The sequence below is a fragment of the Erinaceus europaeus genome, chromosome 10 (genome assembly GCF_950295315.1).
Source record: "Erinaceus europaeus chromosome 10, mEriEur2.1, whole genome shotgun sequence".
Classification (NCBI taxonomy): domain Eukaryota; kingdom Metazoa; phylum Chordata; class Mammalia; order Eulipotyphla; family Erinaceidae; genus Erinaceus; species Erinaceus europaeus.
In genome coordinates this window covers 79,412,324-79,428,455 of record NC_080171.1, presented here as the reverse complement: position 1 = coordinate 79,428,455, position 16,132 = coordinate 79,412,324, and the positions used below count along the sequence as shown (strand labels likewise).

The 16,132-nt window shown below is 44.7% G+C and overlaps 1 long non-coding RNA gene and 1 other non-coding gene across 3 annotated transcripts in view; one reads left to right on the top strand and one right to left on the bottom strand.

Moving 5' to 3' along the window:
* LOC132540901 (uncharacterized) overlaps nucleotides 1-16,132 on the bottom strand; it is a 121,747-nt gene that overhangs the window by 23,295 nt on the left and 82,320 nt on the right. The gene's annotated exons all lie outside the window — the stretch shown is intronic.
* On the top strand, nucleotides 6,699-6,881 carry LOC132540991 (U2 spliceosomal RNA). Its single transcript, XR_009552195.1, has one exon. It is a non-coding gene; the product is annotated as a U2 spliceosomal RNA (small nuclear RNA).

Genomic DNA, 16,132 nt, shown 5'->3' with positions numbered 1-16,132 from the left:
TGGATGGTAGAGTAAGTTGTGGCTGCATCTCTGTTGCCAGTACTAAGCCCTGTCTAGAAATTCTCTCTACCTTGAAGAGGATCTGGCAGCTGCCTACATGAGGTGGGGCGAAGACATGTCATTGAGCAGCATAAAGGCACAAGCAGAAAGAGCTCAGAAAGTGCTGTCCTGGGAAGTGATGGAGGGTATCTATGTTCTACATGGTAGTCATTTACAGTTGTATGATTTCAACCTGAATCTCCATACAGGGTTCCGGCTTAAAGCAAACATTAATTGATATCTCTGGGGCTTCACTGCTTCCAGACTGGGTTGTGCTCAACCTGTGGTGCACTTGGTTGAGCATACAGTACAGTGTGCAAGAACCCATGTTCAAGTCCCTGGTTTGGGGAAGACTCACAAATGGTGCATTGGGGAAGACTCACAAATTGTGAAGCAGGGGTATAGGTGTCTCTCTGACTGTCTCTTTCTACCTCCTCCTTCCCTCTCAATTCCTCTCTGTCTCTAACTAATAAATAGTAAATTTAGAAAAAAAATTTTTAAGTAAAGAAGGGGGGGGGACTTCCAGAGACAGTGCTACAGAGCAGCAGCAGCTGTGTTTCTCTCCTCTCCTCTCCCAGGTCAACACGGAATACCAAAGGAGACCACCTGGGACTGCAACAAGACAGGACTAGAACGACATCAGAAATCCACCAAATCACCGGTGGGTGCAAACACATGTGGCTCCTGGACAGACAGGAACCTAGGGAAAGATTAAGTTCCTGGTAGCAGTCCAGCAGTTTACCAGCTGAGACACCACTTCCAGTCTGTTCACCAACAAGGGGATGGCTGAAGAGAGGAGAGGACTCACCAAATGCAACTGTGAGTCTCCATTGCTACTGCCCTCAGAATCTGGAGCAGCAGCAGGGAGGCCCTGTGCTGACACCAGGGGACAGAGAACAAATGAGGAAACACAGGAGAAGACCTAGCCAAGTGGTGGGGCTGTGAGAGTCTCTTTGCATAATCACAGGATTATCTCTTCCCCACCCTGCTTTATCTGTTTTGGTCAGGAGTCAGTGATTTAGCTAAGAAGCCTATTTACAGTTTAAAAGCCCTCAGGCTCCCATAACCTACAGGGAAGAAGAAGAACAAAAGAGGCTTTTAAGCCACTGAGCTCCAACTCAGGGATTAAAACAATATTGAAACAACTGTCAATTTCTACAACTGTGAACCCTTTAATTACCTTACTTGGACACAAGTCAACCCAGGCAAGAATGATTAGTAATTTGAAAAATACTGAGAGAGGGACCTCAGAACATACTCTATAGAATGGTTAAACCAACAAGAAGAAATACTGGAGAAATGAACCAGGACAAGAGTCCAGCTAAAAGCCCCCCAAAGATTGAAGAACAAAATAATGAGGTCAACATCCAAACACTAGTTAATGAAATAATTACAGGAGTGAGTAAAGAGTTTGAAAGAATTGTCATCAGAAATGCAGAAACAACAAATGAGACTCTGGAAGAAAACACTAATTATCTCAAGGTTATTAGAGAGCTGAAAGCTGAAATACCTGAGTTAAGGACACAACTAGCTGAACAAGCTAAAACAGTATCAGAACAGGATAACAAAATAGATGAACTACAGAAAACAGTAGAGGGGAGAAAGAATAGAATAAATGAGGCTGAAGACAATTAGCAAGATCGAGGACGAATTAGAGACAACTAAAAAAGAAGTAAAAGATATCAAAAAGAGATTAAGAGATAATGAAAACAACAGAGACCAATGGGATGCCTTCACAAGACATAATATACGCATTATTGGCTTACCAGAGGAAGAAAGAGAGAGAGGGGAAGAAAGCATTCTTCAGGCCATAATAGCCAAAAATTTCTCTAGTCTAGACAACATCAAAGATATAAAGGTTCAAGAAAACCAGAGGGTCCCAAACAAACTGAACCCACACTTAAAGACACCAAGGCACATCATATTTAGAATGGAAAGGAATAAGGACAAAGAAAGGATCCTGAAGGCTACAAGAGAAAAACAAAGAGTCACCTACAGAGGAAAACCCATAAGATAAGCAGCAGACTTCTCCACATAAACACTAGAGGCCAGAAGAGAATGGCTAGATATCTTAAGTGCTTAATGAAAAAGGCTTCCAACCAAGACTACTGTATCCTGCTAGACTGTTATTCAGACTAGATGGAGATATAAAAACCTTCTCAGACAAGCAACAGTTGAAAGAGTCAACTATCACCAGGCCTGCCCTGAAAGAAGTTCTGAAAGGTCTCCTATAAACAGTCAGACCACCGTAAATAGGACATATATCAGAACACTCTAAAACTCTACAATAATGGCATTAAAATATCTTCAATCTTTGATATCAATAAATGTCAGTGGCCTGAATTCATCTATCAAAAGCCACAGACTCGGAAGATGAATCAGAAAACACAACCCAACAATCTGCTGTCTACAGCAAACCCACCTAACTCAACAAGACAAACACAGACTCAGAGTGAAAGGATGGAAAACTATCATACATGCCAATGGCCCACAAAAAAAAAGGGCAGGAACAGCTATTCTCATATCTGACATGATAGACTTTAAAGTAAATAAAATTGAAAAAGACAGGGATGGACACTACTTAATGTTCAGTGCATCAGTCAAACAAGAAGACTTAAAAATTATTAACATCTATGCACCCAATGAGAAGACATCTAAATACATCAAACTTCTAGTGAAAGAGCTACAGCAATATATTAACAGCAGCACAGTCATAGTAGGGGACTTCAACACCCCACTCTCTCAACTCAACAGATATTCCAGGCAGAAAATCAATAAAGACATGAGGGAGCTAAATGAGAAGATAGATAAACTAGAACTATTGGACATTTTCAGAGTCATTCATCCAAGAAACTGGAATACACATTTTACTCAAGTCCACATGGGTCATTCAACTACTGGGTCAAAGAGGAAATAAACAAAGAAATGAAAATGTTTTGAGAGTTCAATGAAAATGAAGACACAAGCTATCAAAATATTTGGGACACAGCTAAGGCAGTACTGAGAAGGAAGTTCAAAGCCATAGAAGCACACATCAGGAAACAAGAAAAAGCACAAAAAAACAGCCTGGTTGCACATCTAGAAGACCTCAAAGAAGAACAACAAAGGAACCCTAAAGCAACCAGAAGGACAGAAATCACTAGTTAGGGCAGAAATAAATAACATGGAAAATAAGAAAACCATACAAAAGATCAATGAAAGTAACAGTTGGTTCTTTGAAAGAGTGAACAAAATCGACACACTTTTAGCCAGACTCACAAAACAAAAAAGAGAGAAGACCCAAATAAATCTGTCATAAGTGAAAGAGGAGACATCACAACAGACACCACAGAAATTCAACATATCATGAGAGGCTTCTATGAACAACTATATGCCACCAAGCTAGAGAACCTGGAAGTAATGGATGATTTCCTAGATACCTACGAACTTCCAAAATTAAATAAAGAGGAACTAGATAATATGAACAGGCCCATCACAGCTAATGAAACAGAAACAGTTATCAAAAACTTTCCTAAGAATAAAAGTCCTGGACCAGATGGTCTACTTTTAAAAGTCTTCCAGAAGATTGAAGACACTGGATTACTCCCTTCCAGCTTCTATGAAGTGAACATCAATTTGATACCAAAAACAGACAGGGACACAACCAAAAATGAAACTACAGACCAATATCTCTGATGAACATAGATGCTAAAATAAAATATTGAACAAAATTCTAGCCAACTGGATACAGCAGTATATTAAAAAGATTGTTCATCATGACCAAGTGGGGTTTATCCCAGGCATGCAAGGTTGGTTTAATATATGTAAATCAATCAACATGATCCATCACATCAACAAAAGTAAGACCAAAAACCACATGGTCATATCAAATAGATGCAGAGAAAGCCTTTGACAAAATACAACATCCCTTTATGATCAAAACACTACAAACAATGGGAATAGATGGAAAATTCCTGAAGATAGTGGAGTCTATATATAGCAAGCCTACAGCCAACATCATACTCAATGGTGAAAAAGTGGAAGCATTTTCCCTCAGGTCAGGTACTAGACAGGGCTGCCCACTATCACCATTACTCTTCAACATAGTGTTGGAAGTTCTTGCCATAGCAATCAGGCAGGAGCAAGGAAGTAAAGGGATACAGATTGGAAGAGAAGAAGTCAAACTCTCCCTATTTGCAGATGACATGATAGTAGACATAGAAAACCCTAAGGAGGGGGTCAGGTGGTGGCGCAGTGGGTTAAGCGCATGTGGCACAAAGTGCAGGGACCGGCATATGGATCCCGGTTCAAGCCCCCGGCTCCCCATCTGCAGAGGAGTCGCTTCACAGGCGGTGAAGCAGGTCTGCAGGTGTCTATCTTTCTCTCCTCCTCTCTGTCTTCCCCTCCTCTCTCCATTTCTCTCTGTCCTATCCAACAACGAACAACATCAACAATGGCAATAATAATAACCACAACGAGGCTACAACAACAAGGGCAACAAAAGGGAAAAAAATGGCCTCCAGGAGCGGTGGATTCATGGTGCAGGCACTGAGCCCAGCAATCCTGGAGGGGGAAAAAAAAAAAAACCCTAAGGAATCCAGCAAGAAGCTTTTGAAAATCATCAGGCAACAAAGTAAGGTGTCAGGCTACAAAATTAACATTCAAAAGTTAGTGGCATTCCTCTATACAGACACTAAGTTAGAAGAAGTTGAAATCCAGAAATCAATTCCTTTTACTATAGCAACAAAAACAATAAAATATCTAGAATAAACCTAACCAAAGAAGTGAAAGACTTGTATACTGAAAATTATGAGCCACTACTCAAGGAAATTGAAAAAGAAACAAAGAAGTGGAAAGATATTCCATGTTCATAGGTTGGAAGAACTAACATCATTAAAATGAATATACTACCCAGAGCCATCTACAAATTTAATGCTATCCCCATCAAGATCCCAACCACATTTTTTAGGAGAATAGAACAAATGCTACAAACGTTTACCTGGAACCAGAAAAGACCTAGAATTGCCAAACCGATCTTGAGAAGAAAGAACAGAACTGGAGGCATCACACTCCCAGAACTCAAATTGTATTGTAGGGCCATTGTCATCAAAACTGCTTGGTACTGGAACATGAATAGACACATTGACCAGTGGAATAGAATTGAGAGCCCAGAAGTAAGTCCCCACACCTATGAACATCTAATCTTTGACAAAGGTGCACAGACTATTAAATGGGGAAAGCAAGAGTCTCTTCAACAGATGGTGTTGGAAACAATGGGTTGAAACATGCAGAAGAATGAAACTGAACCTCTATATTTCACCAAACACAAAAGTAAATTCCAAGTGGATCAAGGACTTGGATGTTAGACCAGAAACTACCAGATACTTAGAGGAAAATATTGGCAGAACTCTTTTCCACATAAATTTTAAAGACATCTTCAATGAAACAAATCCAATTACAAAGAAGACTAAGGCAAGCATAAACCTATGGGACTAAATCAAATTAAAAAGCTTCTGCACAGCAAAAGAAACCACTACCCAAACCAAGAGACCCCTCACAGACTGGGAGAAGATCTTTACATGCTATACATCAGACAAGAGGCTAATAACCAGAATAAATAGTTTACCACACTCAACAACAAGAAAACAAATGACCCCATCTGAAAATGGAGGGAGGACATGGACACAATATTCCCCACAGAAGAGATCCAAAAGGCTGAGAAACACATGAAAAAATGCTCCAAGTCTTTGACTGTCAGAGAAATGCAAATGAAGACAACAGTGAGATACCACTTCACTCCTGTAAGAATGTCATATATCATAAAAGGTAGCAGCAGCAAATGCTGGAGAGGTTTGTGGGGTCAAAGGAACCCTCCTCCTGCACTGCTGGTGGGAATGTAAATTGGTCCAACCTCTGTGGAGAACAGTCTGGAGAGCTGTCACAAGAATAGAAATGGACCTACCTGCAATTCCTCTCCTGGGGATATATCCTAAGGAACTCAACACACCCATCCAAAAAGATCTGTGTACACATATGTTCTTAGCAGCACAATTTGTAATAGCCAAAACCTGAAATCAACCCAGTTGTCCAACAACAGATGAGTGGCTGAGCAAGTTGTGGTCTATATACACAGTGGAATACTACTCAGCTATTAAAAATGGTGACTTCACCGTTTTCAGCCGATCTTGGATGGACCTTATAAAATTCATGTTAAGTGAAATAAGTCAGAAACAGAAGGATGAATATGGGATGATCTCCCTCTCAGGCAGAAGTTGAAAAACAATATCAGAAGAAAAAACACAAGTGGAACCTCAACTGGAATTGGCATATTGCACCAAAATAAAAGACTCGGGTGGGTGGGGGGCAGAATACAGGTCCAAGAAGGATGGCAGAGGTCCTAGTGGGGGTTGTATTGTTATATGGAAAACTTAGAAATGGTATGCATGTACAAACTTTTGTATTTACTGTTGAATGTAAAACATTAATTCCCCAATAAAGAAATTTTAAAAAGAAGAAGAGAAAGAGAGAGAAAGTTGAATAGATCACAACAACAACAAAACTTCCTTCAATGAGATAGGGGCCAAACTCAAGCCTGGGTTGCTCACATGGCAAAGCAGCACATAGTCCAAGTCAGCTATTGTGCCAGCCCTCAAAGCAAACTTTAATTGAAAAGAGAAGCATGAGGTTCTCGTCCTTTGGGCTAAGATCAAGTGTAGTATCTGTCCTTACCAGTTTAATATCTGACAAATCCTCTATCAAAGGACAATATATTAAATTGATTTTTGGAGAAAGTAGTCAAAATAGGTCATTGATTCCACACATCGGCCTGGTATTGTAGTACTCCCTTTTAGAGAGAGAGATACTTGGGGTCTCTCCAGAGCTCGAACCCACTAGGGAAAGATAGAAACAGTATGAAGATGTGGATCAACCTGCCCATGTCCATGTCCAGCAAAGAAGCAATTATAGAAGCCAGAACCATCTGCACCCCAAAAAGAACCTTGGTCCATACTCCCGGGGTCAGGGGATGATAAAGGAAGATAACCAAAGGGATCTGAACTCCAACTTTATCAGGACACAGAGAGTGAAGAGGGAAAAGGGAAGGACATTTGGATGTAGTAATAGGTGTAGGTATGCCTTGGAAAGGAAGAGAATATGGGGCCATGGAAATAAAATGGGCAAATATATACAAATATAGACAGATAGTTGTAGAAATAATAGTTAACCCATATCTGCAACCTTAGGAGAACTGCTCTAGCTTCCAATGGAGAAAATGGAGACACAGAACTCTGATGGCATACCCCTATTATCTTGTAATTTTGTAAATCAATATTAAATCACTAAAATTTTTTTAAGAATGAAAAAAAAGAGAAAGAGAAGCATGAGGAAGAGCAACAGAGCAGTCTTCATCTGGGACTCACCACAGAGGTCCCTGGAGTGTGAGTGCCGCCTTCAGGCTACAATCTCAGATGTCAGGATGCATGCCACACCCATACCCACTGTGGGGAGCCACAGCCTACACAACATCAGGACTGTGTGGCGGCAGGTGAACCAGATACCCCCACAGTCCCCAAGGCTGGCCTGCTAGAGCATGCAAGGGGGTACTGTTGCCCATCACTGCACTTCTGCAGGGATGGTCCCCCATGGCTCTGCACTTCTTCCAGAAACTCCCTCTGGTCCAGGCTCTGAATGGGGTGCATAGTCCCACCCATGACAAAGATCAGCACTCCCAGGTCAGGGTGAGGTCAGCACCCACACTGGCCTCACCTCAGGCAGAGCTCACGGGGCTTTGGGGGACCACAGGCAGCTCAGACACAAGTCTTTGGATCACCAGACTCCTAGCCAAATGCCCTCCTGTTGTACCAGAAAGGGCTGTTGTGCCACACCCAGAACCTCCAAGGCAGCCTATGCTTCAGAACCTGCCCCACCCCGCCGCCATCCTGCAGTTGAATTCACCCCTAGGGTACAAGGGACAGTGCCTACTGAGGGGACTGTGGGTGGGAGGATGCAGACTGCCCTCACTATTCCAAAGTGACTCCCCTCTTCTCTCCTACAGCCCCTACCTATCCAGATGGGAGGTGCACCCTCCTACCCCCTAAGAACCAGCAGCTGCAGAATCAAGCCCAGGGGCACTGGCAGGCAGGGCTGCCATCTCTCAGCTCTGGAGGGCCAAGCACCATAGAGTTCCATGAAAGGCCCCAAGTGGCGGTGAGCTCAGGGCATCCCACAGCTAAACAGGAGCCACCCCTCTACTCCCCACTGAGGCCTAGCTCCCACTTGTGGGGCACCCTCTCTTTGAGGCACCCTGATCCCTGTCATTTCAGAGTTGAGGGAGGCCTGGGCATCCTGTGCCCCCCTTCCCATGCAGGACTGGTACAGGCAGCCCTCAGAGCATGACACCATCCTGGGTCTGGGGAGAAGGACTAGGGCAGGAGCTGGGTGAACTCTTCTCAGATGGGCTTTCCAGCACCTCACTCACACACACACACACACACACACACACACACTCATCTCTGAAGCAATGTCTATCCCAGGAAAAAGGGAGCAAGCCACTATGGCTTTGTCCCCATGATATGCTCCACCAGGCCCCTTGGAGCAAGTTGGTCTAGAGGTTTCCGGCGTCACCAGTTATCTCCCCCAGTTCTGTGTCCATGTCCCATTTGCCCTTCATGGGGGCTGAGAGGTGTGAGTCCCCAGCATCACTGTTATTATGTCACAGGTCCCACTAGGAGAAGTGTGTGTGTGTGGCGGGGGGGGGGTTCCTGCATGAGAAGGAGTAAGAGAGGGGGGTTGAGGAGGGACATAGTCAAACCCTGCATCACCACAGGCCCAGCAGACACATCAGCTCATGCCCACAGTGTGGACAGAGGAAGGGCCAGGCTTAGAGTCCTCAGTGAGTCCCAGTAAGGCTGGACAAGGTAGGGACAGCACAGCGCTTATGGCCCCAGGACCTGGTAGAGGTCATCATAGGGGATGAAGGTGTCGGGGACTCACCTGACCTGAGGGTGAGGATGGACAGCATAGAGAGGACACTTAGTGCAGCTGAGGCACTCAAGACCTGCACTGACTACTGTTGGTCAAGCATAGCCAACAGCAGAGCCCAGAGCCCAGAGCCCAGAGCCCAGGCTCACCTCACCAGTCTGCCCAGCCCCTGCCTCCCAAGTTCTGTGTGTTGAACAGATTGGGGAGGGCAGACTAGAGGCCTGAATGTCCACCCATCTGCCTTTAGAGCATAAGGTGGGTAATGCCAAAAGGGGGACACATCATCTGCGGGAGTCAGGCATCCACTTCCCTACAGAGCTGAGTGACCCCCAGAGTGTCTAGGACCCCTTCCCCAGGCCAGAGTACCCCCTCTATATGTGCAGGACCAGTGGAGAGCACCTGGAGACAAAATGACAGCAGCACTGGTGACAGCAAGTGCCTGGTCTGTTCCCTCCCTCCCCAGCAGGAAGTCCCCTGCTGGGACATGAGAACAGTCCATCACCCTCTCCCAGGCAATGGGGGCCCAAAGACAGTGGTCCTGGAAAGTCTTGACTGTTGAAGTAGCCTCCATCTCTGTCCTTGTCCCCACAGCCTCTGCCCTGGTACGTGTCCACACCCTCCCACATTCAGGGCATTCATGCAATCACATTTTGAGATATTCAGGGGGGCTGGTGGTGGGTGGCCCACTCAATAAAGTGTACATGTCACAAAGTGCAAGGGCCCAGATTCAAACCCCAGTCTCTACCTGCAGGAGGGATACTTCAGAAGTGGTTAAGCAGGACTGCAGGTGTCTCTCACTTCCTTTCTCTCTCTCCCTCCCCTCTCAGTATCTCTCTGTATATATCCAAAATAATAAAATAAAATAAAAATAATGAGATGCTCATGGGTTAGGATTTGAGTTAGGAACTTGGAGGATGGAGACATTATGACTTAGCCCCAAACAGAGGAGCAGGAGGCCCCAAAGGGGAGTGGAGCCTGGGCACAAGGAATCAGCAGACCCAGAGGACAGACTAGGCCCCTGCAATGTCTTCAGGAGATATGGCCAGTCAGGAAGCCTGTTCCTATATGTGCACATGTGTGGCATTGCTGGCCTATACACCTCTGATGCAGGCCCCTGTGGGCTGGAGAGACAGCCCCGGGTGTTCCAGGAAGACCCTAGCAGACGGCTGCCCCCGCCCCAGGCCAGCATGGGCATCCTGTGAATGGCCAGATGTCTGGACTCCTGTCACTCACAGCAGTGTAAGCCATGGGGAGCCGCCTCAAGTTACAGTCTCCTGGCTGACTTGAAGGGCAGCTGTAAACCGAGCCCTGAGCATGCTTTGTGCCTAGGCCCAGACATTAGCAACTCATCCGATATTCACGCTGGGGAGATAGCTTCCTGCTGCCAGAAAGGGGCACCCTCCTTGGAGCCCAGAGTCACACAGGCCTGGCCCCTGAGCATGAGATCTACATAAGAGGCTCATCCTCTTCCCTCATGAGAGCTTCCAACATAAAGAGGAAGGAAGTGCTCCCTCCACTGGGCCTGGCCCCAGAGCCCACAAGCAGGTGGACTCTGCCCCAGCGAGGAAGCCTCCAAGTACCTGCTATGCCTTGACTTCTTGAGCAACTTAGGCTGGATTTTTTTTTCCTTTTCTTTTCTTTTCTTTATTGCATCACTCCACCATTTCCCACCCCCAACCTTTTCCCTTTCTTTCTTTCTTTCTTTCTTTCTTTCTTTCTTTCCTTCTTTCTGTCTTTTCTCTATCTTTCTTTATTTAGTGGGTAAGAGACAAAGAGGATAGTTTTCCCCCTTCAGGTGGGGACCAGGGGCTTGAACCTAGCTCTTTATGCTTGGTAATGTGTGTCTTCTACCAGGTGCACCACTGCCTTGCCCCCAACTTTCTCTGGTTTAATGGTGATCATTTTCCCTCACAGTTCTGGAAACACGAGCCATGCTCGGGGCTCCACCCTGGAAAACAGACCCTGGAGCCCACAGAGTGCCCCAATTTAGCAGACAATTATCTCCTGACTTGAGGCTTCCCTGAAAGTTCCTGACACCTAAGAGTAAATGGGAGCCATCTCCCAGCCTCACTGGCTCCAGTGACCACAGTAGTGTATTTTGTGTCCCTCCAGGTCTCTAAGTCACTGCAGCATGAATAGGGACTCCAAGTCTCAGACAGACCCTGGTGGAGAGACAAGTTATCACCCTCTTACAGGACACAGGCCTTATCTCAGTGACTGTCCCCCTGCACATCCAAAGTTACTAGAGGGTGTGGGGAGCAGGTGCACCCCAGAGACGCCAAAAAGAGGCTATGGACCTAGTAGGAGTTGGTGGCTCTGAGGCAGTCTGAGTGGTAAGTCTGTCCCAGGAGCTTGATGTACTTACTGTGTGTCCAAACCTCAGAGTGACTGCCATCAAATGCCTCCCTCTTAGGCTGAGTCCCTCAATCAATGTGACAGAGAGTCCAAGATACTGTCACCAGAGGGTGTGGGGGTGGCAAAGAGGAGCCTGATGTTGATTTCACCCTTTGTGAATCAAAAACATATAAAAGATAGCTTTCAGGGGCCAAATTGTAGGATACCAGGTAGAGCACACACATCACCTTGTAAGAGGACTCAGGTTCAAGCCCCTGGCCCCCACCTGTAGGGAGGGGGAAGCTTCACAAGTGATGAAGAAAGTATTCAGTTGTCTCTCATCTCTCTGTCTCTCCTTCCCTGATTTCTCTGTCCCTCATACTCTATTGAAAGAAAAAGAGAAGGCAGCAGAGTAGCAGCAGCTGTGACTCTCTCCTCTCCCCAGTCAACTAAGAATAACAATGAAGATCACCTGAGAACACAAGACAAAACTAAGATTACTTTGAGAAACCACCAAGTCATGGGTGAGTGCAAAAAAATGTGTCTCATGGACAGATAGGGGCCTAAGAAGAGATTCCTGGGCCTGAAAACCTGTATCTACTCAGAGCGAATGGTAACAGTCCAGCAGTTTGCCAGTTGAGGCACCACCTCCAGTTTGAATTTTATCAACAAATAAATGGCTGATAGGAGGGGAAAAGCCCCTAAGGCTCACCAAATGCAGCTGTGAGTCTCCACTGCTACTGTCCCTCGGAGGCTGGAGCAGCAGTGGGGAGGCCCTGTGCTGACATCTGGGGCAGAGACCTGATCAGGCAACTCAGGAGAAGACATACACTCCCAGTGGTCTGGAAATGGGACTGTATGGTGGGCCTTTCCACATTGTTCTCCTAATGAATTTGGAGACATATTGAATAATTGCCTCAGAACCCATGGAATATAAACAGAATTTGTTTAGAAACTCACAGGACCAAGGAATGCTGCCCAGCTTGGCTCTGGCTGTAGTCAGAGAAGCTGAAATGGGCCAGAGGCTTTGGGCCTTTAGAGCATGGGAGGCTCTTTGCATAACAACTGTACAATCTTTCCCCACCCTGTTTTATCTATAGGTTAAGTGTGAGTTATTAATCTAAAAGATCTACTTATAGTTAAAATGCCCATAGGCTCCCATAACCTACAGGGAAGATAAAGAACAAAAGAGGGTTTAATAGCCACCATGCTTCACCTCAAGGCTTGAGACAACACTAAAACAAGTGTTAATTTCCACAACTGTGAACTCTTTAAGTAGCTTACTTACATACAAGTCAATCCAGGCAAGTGTGATTAGTGGGTTGAATAGTACTGAGAGAGGGGCCTCATAGCATACCACATACAATAGTTGGTAAACCAAGGAGAAACGCACCAGGACAAAAGCCCAACTAAAAGCCTCCTAAAAGCAGAAGCACATAAGAATGAGGACAACCTCCAAACACTAATTAGTCACAAAAGTGAGGAAAGAGTTTGAAAGTAATATCATAAGAAATGGGGAAACAGAAAATGAGACTCCAAAAGAAAACACTAACTATCTTGAGGTAATTAGAGAGCTGAAAGCTGAAATAGCTGAGCTAAGAACATAACTAGATGAACAAGCTAATACAGTATCACAACAGGGTAACAAAATAGCTGAGGTACAGAAAACAATAGAGGGGAGAGAGAACAGAATAAGTGAGGCAGAAAACAGAATTAGCAAGATTGAAGATGAATTAGAGAAAACTAAGAAAGAAGTAAAAGATCTCAAAAAGAGATTAAGAGATACCAAAAACAACAACAGAGACATATGGGATGACTTCAAAAGAAGTAATATATGCATTAGAGGCCTACCAGAGGAAGAAAGAGAGGGAGGGGAAGAAAGCCTTCTATACCACATAATATATGAGAACTTCCCTAATCTAGACAACATAAAAGACATAAAGGTTCAAGAAGCTCAGAGTGTCCCAAACAGAATTAAGCCAGACTTAAAGAAGCCAAGACACATCATATTTAGAATGAAAAGGAATAAGGATTAAAAAAATTATCTTGAATGTTGCAAGAGAAAAAACAATCACATACAGAGGAAAACCCATAAGATTAGCAGTGTATTTCTCCACACAATCTCTAAAGGCCAGAAGAGAATGGCAAGATATCTATCAAGCTCTCAATGAGAAAGATTTTTAACCAAGACTACTGTATCCTGCTAGACTGTCATTCAGACTAGATGGAGACATAAAAACCTTCTCAGACAAACAACAGTTGAAGGAATCAACTATCACCAAGCCTGCCCTGCAAGAAGTTCTGAAAGTTCTCTTATAAATAATCACATCATCATAAACATGCCATATATCACTCTAAAATTTTAGAATAATGGCATTAAAATATCTTCATTCTCTATTATCAATAAATGACATGGCCTGAATTCACCTATTAAAAGGTACAGAGTAGGAAGATGGATCAGAAAACACAACCCAACCATATGTTGTCTACAGGAATCCCACCCAACTCAACAAGACAAACTCAGGCTCAGAGAAAGGATGGAAAACTACCATACAACTACCAGTGGACCACAAAAAAGGTCAGGAACAGCTATTTTCAACCTGACATGATAGACCTTAAAATAAATTTATACAGATTGGGATGGACATTACTTAATGCTCAGAGGGTCAATCAAGAGGTCATAATGATTATTAACACCTATACACCCAACAAGAGGCCAATGAAATACATCAAACATCTACTGACAGGGCTACAGCAATATATTAAAGCAGCACAGTAATAGTAGGGGATTTCAACACCCCTTGGATGTTAGACCAGAAACTATCAAATACTTAGAGGGAAATATTGGCAGAACTTGTTTCCATCTAAATTTTAAAGGCATCTTCAATGAAACAAATCCAATTACAAAAAAAAAAAAAAATTAGAACAATAAACACAAAGCAGAACTTGGACTGGGTCTGGTGTGTTGCACCAAAGTAAAAGAATCTGGGGTAGGGAGGAGGGTTCAGGTCCTGGAACATGATGGCAGAGAAGGACCGAGAAGGGGGTTGAATTGTTATGTAGAAAACTGAGAAATGTGAACAGGGGTAGATGGCATAATGGTTATACAAAGAGACTCTTATTCCTGAGGCTCCAAAGTCTCAGGTTCATGGTAAATTCACTTTCTTTATCACATCTTGGATGGAGCTCAAAGATATCATGTTAACTGAGATAAATCAGAAACAGAAGGATGAATATGGGATGAACTCACTCATAAACAAAATTTGAAAAACAAGGTCAGAAGGGAAACCCCTAAGCAGAACGTTGACTGGAGCTGGTGTATTGCACCAAAGTAAAGGACTCTGGGGTGGGAGGGTAAGGTTCAGGTCCTGAAACACGATGGCAGAGGAGGACCTAGTGGAGATTGTATTGTTATGTGGGAATATTATACATGTACAAAATATTGTATATTACGGTTGTTATAAACCACTAATCCCCCAATAAAGAAATGTAAAAAGAAAAGAAAAGAAAGTGGTCATCAGGAGCAGAGGAGTCATATAGGCACAGAAATCCAGTGATAACCCTAATGAAAAAATAATAATAGGGAGCCGGGCGGTGGCACACATGGCACGAAGCGCAAGTTCAGTGTAAGGATCCCAGTTCAAGCCCCCGGCTCCCCACTGCAGGGGAGTCACGTCACAGGTGGTGAAGCAGGTCTGCAGGTGTCTGTCTTTCTCTCCCCTTCTCTGTCTTTCCCACCTCTCTCCATTTCTCTCTGTCCTATCCAACAACAATGACAGCAACAACAACAATAATAACTACAACAATAAAACCACAAGGGCAACAAAAGGGAAAATAAATAAATATTAAAAAACTAAAAGAAAAAATAATAATAATTAGAACAAAATAATAGTTTCCATTCATTCTCTCCCCCAGGCAAACAAGGAGTTGAAACAAGGGAGGAGACTCAGCTGCAGAGCACAGGAATTTCTCCCATGAGGTTCTGAAGGAGCTATGCTCTGCTCTCTCCCTCTCATAAAAAAAAATCCCCCACCTTTAGGTAGGAGGCTTCATGAATGGTGGAGCAGTGCTATGGGTGTTTTTCTCCCCCTCTCCTTCTCTACCTCTCGCCATATACCAAAAATAAAATAAGAGTAAATCTTGAAAAACAATAATAATAATTTTACAAAGCAAATGAGAGAAGCCCAGCCCCACCTGAGACACTGATGGACTGGGAGGGGGGGAGGGTGGAGAAAGAGACACTAGAGTGAGAGAGTCACAGACCAAAACCCAGGGGTGTCCTGATACCACACCCCAACATCCACACCCCAACATCCCACCTCTCTCTTCTTCCTGACCCCAGACAGAGTGTCGGAGACCCCCCTGCTGGCCCCACCTGGGGGTTCCCCCTCCTCTTACACATGCTTCAGCCACTCACCACACTCAGCCCTCATCCCCAACCACTCTACCTTCCCACCCTGACGAGTCATCTGACCCCATTGAGCACCTCAACACACCACCCAGCCGGCCTGTTCTGCTGCCCAGCTCTGCCCCTCATGGGGCATATGACTGAGGTCCGCAGGCCACCCGTGAGCCACTAGCCTGACCAGCCCCCTTAGTGCCCCCACAAAAGCCCAGTGTCCTACAGGCGCCTCTTCCCCCTCCCCAACCCAGATGTTCAAGGGGACACATCTGTGAGCAGCATGTGTCCAAGGAGTTGCATAAGAGGGCCCAGGGGCTTGAGATGGGGGGACCCCAGTAGCAGGCCATAAAGGCTGCCCCCCCTCAGCCTGCCCACAAGGGGACCTTATTGCATATCATA